The sequence below is a fragment of the Triticum aestivum genome, unplaced genomic scaffold (genome assembly GCF_018294505.1).
Source record: "Triticum aestivum cultivar Chinese Spring unplaced genomic scaffold, IWGSC CS RefSeq v2.1 scaffold108178, whole genome shotgun sequence".
Taxonomy (NCBI): domain Eukaryota; kingdom Viridiplantae; phylum Streptophyta; class Magnoliopsida; order Poales; family Poaceae; genus Triticum; species Triticum aestivum.
In genome coordinates, this window is record NW_025227861.1 from 1 (window position 1) to 4645 (window position 4645).

At 46.1% G+C, this 4645-nt stretch overlaps 1 non-coding gene across 1 annotated transcript; it reads left to right on the top strand.

Annotated features, from left to right (window-relative positions):
• The first annotated feature begins 1124 nt into the window (after window positions 1-1124).
• Window positions 1125-1345, top strand: LOC123172867 (small nucleolar RNA U3). Its single transcript, XR_006485769.1, has one exon. It is a non-coding gene; the product is annotated as a small nucleolar RNA U3 (small nucleolar RNA).
• The last annotated feature ends 3300 nt before the right edge of the window (window positions 1346-4645 follow it).

Below are 4645 nucleotides of genomic sequence, written 5' to 3' on the forward strand. Positions count from 1 at the left end.
TTGGCATATAGGATGAGATCGATCCAGTGGGTAGATCACGATGAGGGCCCGTGGTTGGTCATCTGTGGTAAAATCAAGGTTGCTTACTCGAGGTGATTTAATGACTCGATGGAGTTTCTCTCTTCGATGGTGTTTGCCTCATTATGGGTAGCCAGATCGGCTAGGTGCCTTGCCTCGTGGGCGCGACGTGCCGGTTTTTACCTGGTTTTTTCAATAATTAAATGGGCAATTATCTTTTTCTTAAGCGATGGATAGACTCACCAGTCCCAAATGGAAAGAGCGAGGAGTATCGTGTTTGCAATATCATTGTACTTGTAGCGCCTCTTGCAGTCTTGCTAGAGCCATCCCTGGCCTTGTTTGATCACAAAAGCTCTCATGCACAGACAAAAGGTTATCATTTATATGATCTTGTTCTTGGCCGGTGCCACCATCGTGAACGCCATGCTAGTACCTCATTTACCCTCGCGCGGATCAAGCATCGTGTCATCACGACTGACAATTTCTTTATCCCTTGTAGTCACTTCGTCACTTGTACTACAACTAAACTCCATAGAAACTGGTTAGAATTCCCCGCAAAAAAAAAAGAAACTGATTAGAATTCATTTCAAAAACATTCTAAAAAGGGATTCATTCCAGAAAAGTAGAAATTGACTAGAGTTGGTCTTCTGCTGACAGTACATAGTGTTGCGTGCACATGCACAGGACCAATGTAACAATGTTGGCATTTCTTTCTAGACTAAGACCAATGTAACAATGTCTTTGAAAAATTTAGAAGCTTCAAATAATCTAGTAGAACGGAGGAACAAGTAATGACTAAGAACAAAATAATACGAGCAGTGACAAACAAGGCAGCATTTAACAGATGTTGAACAAAAGGGGAAATAAAGCCGATGCAACAGGTGTAAAACAAAAGAAAAATGAAAGCAACGAGAGACATGATTTCTTAGATGGGCCGGGCTCTGTTTATTCCCCAGACCAACTTCATGGGCCAAGAGCCACGAGTCCTTCTCGTCCCCCACCTGGGAGGCGCTGCGCTGCAGCGTTGCACGGCACACATTAGTCCCACCTCGGAAGTTTACAGCGAGCGGAACCGGTTTATAAGGCGCGGTGCTGCAGTTCACAGCACGACCTTACTTGAACAGGATCTGTTCTATAGGCTCGTACCGCTGCATCCTTTACCAATAAGGAGGCAAGCACTTCAGTCTGGTTGATGTATTCTGACCACTGGTCCAGAGCGTGATTATAACGGCCAGGATTCTTCTGTTGGATGGATCCGACGGCTATAGAGGATCGTTCCTGCCAGGCCTTGTCTGTGCAGGGTGGCCCACTGGTTGTCTGACAGACACAAAATCCTTTTTTTTCTTTTTGACTCATGCATGCAACTCGTTTTTTCACCAACAGAATTTTGTTCCAAAGCACCTATAAACAATATGCAGTTTTACTTTTGAGCTCCTTTAGCCACCACGTAACCCATTCATAATCACGCATCCAATTTATTTTTTAGCTTCTTCATGGATTCGTACAAATCTAGAACTAACTCTCTTCAAATAAGTGAATGTCTTCGCACTGTGAGGTCAATGTCTTCTAAACTGATTTATCTTCAAAATCTTCTGAGAATGCATATGACCTCTTCCCCTTCCCTCGCATCTCTAATACTGTCACAGGTACATGTCTGTGGGAGAATCCCTTGGTTCTCATAGTCTGCATTCATTTGCAGAATACTTACAACGTCACATCAAATCTCCTTAAGCCAGTTCTTGTCTGACCAGTAGACGGAAGCCTTTCACTGTGTTGAAGCCAATTAGTCTGAATATTATGGCTTCAGAAAAGTCTGCACGGAAAGGTCGCAAGCAACGCCGTGGCAACACTGCACTTGATCTGCCTCCTGATCCATATGAACTGTACAAGTCGGATCCTGAGGAAAATTACAATCAGTGCAAGAACCGGATTCAGTGCATCAGAAGATATTGGGCTGAGGAATGGTTCAAGTACAGGTTTGTAACGCTTGAATATGCTGAAAATAATGCCAGCAAGCGCCCATGGGGTGACTGTCTGTACTGAGGCTTGGTGCCAAAGATCAAGGATGAAGCCATTGAGCGAAAATTCTATCCTTGTACGGTCAGAGGACCACAGCCTGAAAACACCGACCCATCTTCTCTGTTATGGTGTCGTGAAGACAATCTTTTCAAACACAACTATCAATTTGCAAAAGATTCAGCTGTCAAGAACCAAAAGGAGTTTCGCCTCAACTTCAACCCTGGCCCCTCGGCTCCAAGATCTGATGGGACACGTGAAGCTAATGAGAACAAAATTGGCCCCTTCGCCAATTTTGATGGGCTTCTATCTCACATTGCTGCTCAGAGAGCAGCTGTGGAGCAATCTGCTGGAGAAGTTGATTCTGAAGATGCTCCCTCACCTCCAAAGGACAAAAAGAAGAAGAAGGCAAAAGCTTCAAAGTCATATGCTTCACCAAAAGCTTCAACCAGGAAGACTCTGAAGTCTACACCGCTTGAATCCAGTGTGCAGTTTGAAGATTTATCTCGCATGTCCAAGAGGACCAAGAAGCCATTGCCCAAGAAGGCCACTGGGCAACCCCTGACTCTGTTTGCTGTTCTGCGCAACGAAGATGACACCATTGATCTATCTAGCAATGAAGATCTTGGTGATGATGCTCTTGAGATGCTTATCAAGAGCAAGCAAGAGGCGGAAATCTTCAACGACATGCCCCTCTTTGATGTTGACATTCTGAACAACTTCACCGATGAGTGGTTCGACGACCAACGCATCAGTATTGATGATCTTCAGATTCTGGTGGACATCAGCGTCACATTTCACGGATCCATTGCTAGTGAGTTGGCCTTGGCTCAGAAGATTGTCGAGCTCAAGAACAAAATCGATTATGAGAAGGATCACTTCATGAAGAACATGGCCAAGCTCAGTGCGGTAGATGTTCAAATCTTCAAGAAGATGTTGCATGACCTCAAGGAGGAATTTCACAAGAAGCGCACTGAAGCTAAAGGCTCACGAGAGCGCATGAAGTATTTCGCTCAGAAATGCGTTCAAGCAAACAGTGAAGCTGAGAAGCGCAAAGCTCTTGGGCGCCCTGACATCGATCCTAGGATGGCTGCCAAACAAAAGAAGCCTACTGTGACCCAAACTGAAGCACCAATGCAGGAAGAACCTCGCATTGTCTTCCCTGCCAGCATGACAGGCTCGAAGCCTAAGGTCACCTCAGTAGCTTCAGAGCTGAAGAAGACAAGGGCAGCTGAAGCCGAAGCCAAGAAGCGCAAGTGCAAGGACGCATCTGACGATGCCCCTTCCAAGAAAAAGTTGAAGACTAAGGGAACTAAGTCTTCAAAGAAAGAGCGTGCTACGGCCTCTCAACCTCTCATCGTTGAACCTATCTCAGTTGCTCCTCTAGCTACCACCAACCAAGATCGACGTGTTGTGATCCACCAGCCTGCTTCCATAGAGGCTCATGAAGATGAACAAGTTCCAGATGTTGACCCCAACGCAGCTGAAGACATTGGTCATGAAGACAATGTTGTTGATGATGAAGTTCTTCCTCAACTCGAGCACCACTTGGTATCATCGCCTGCTCCAACGAGCAGTGAATACATTAGCATTGGTCGTCCATTGATGCCAATTACTCAAGATGATTCCTGGGTTATGCGCCCTCAAGAAGAAACCCCTGTTTAAGATGAAACACCCCATACTCCCCCAGCACAAGTTACCAATGCGGTACTGAATGCCGACAACTACATGGAGACCACTCCATCACCAAAGGTGTCACCTGTGTTTCAACGGCTTCGCAAAGGTCTCAGGACATCCGGCTCCATGTCAACCATCCCATAAGAAGATTCACAACAATCCAACTCAGTGGCACGTCAAGTGTTCCCTGAAGAGAATCCTTCTGTGACGGTTCCAGAGTCTGAAGCTAAAGCTACTGAAGACATACCGGCTGCATCAGCCGAAGAAGAATAAAGAAGAGAAGCAAGAGTTGCCAAACCCCCAGCTACAGACCAAGTCATCCTCGAGGAGAATGTGATTGTCCCAGACCCTCCGGTCATTGACCAAATGGAGGTTGAGAACAATGACTGCCACAAACACTGCTAAAGCCAATGACCCTGTCTTGGCTGAAGACCATGTGGAGCCTGAAGCTAATGTTGTGCCTGAAGCCAATGTGAATCCTGAAGCTTCTGTGATGTCGGTCCCCACTGATGGCGCTATTCCTCCCCCAAGGCCTCACACTATGGAAACGGCTTACAATCATGATGGGGAGTTGGTCATAGTTTGCTGGCCAATCATGGTTCCTGCACTGCTCCTGAACCACAATATGATTATCATGTGGAGCAGCAACCACAAGTTCAGAAGCCAAAGTCGAGGCTGCCAAGGCTTCCAGGTGTTTCTACATCGCCAGGATCATTCAGCGTAAACAACTTCAGGGCACACAATACCTTCTTTGACAAAGACAAGAACCCATACTCGAAGCCAAAGATCTCTTCAGATCGCTTTTGGAGCCATCAACAGTGCAACTACTACTCTTGTATCCTCTACAATCAAGAGAGAATTTTTCCTCACATGCGTCTTGATTGTGAAGTTGTTGCTGGGCTGCCCTGCCTTGAAGAAGCTCTGGACTGCTTTC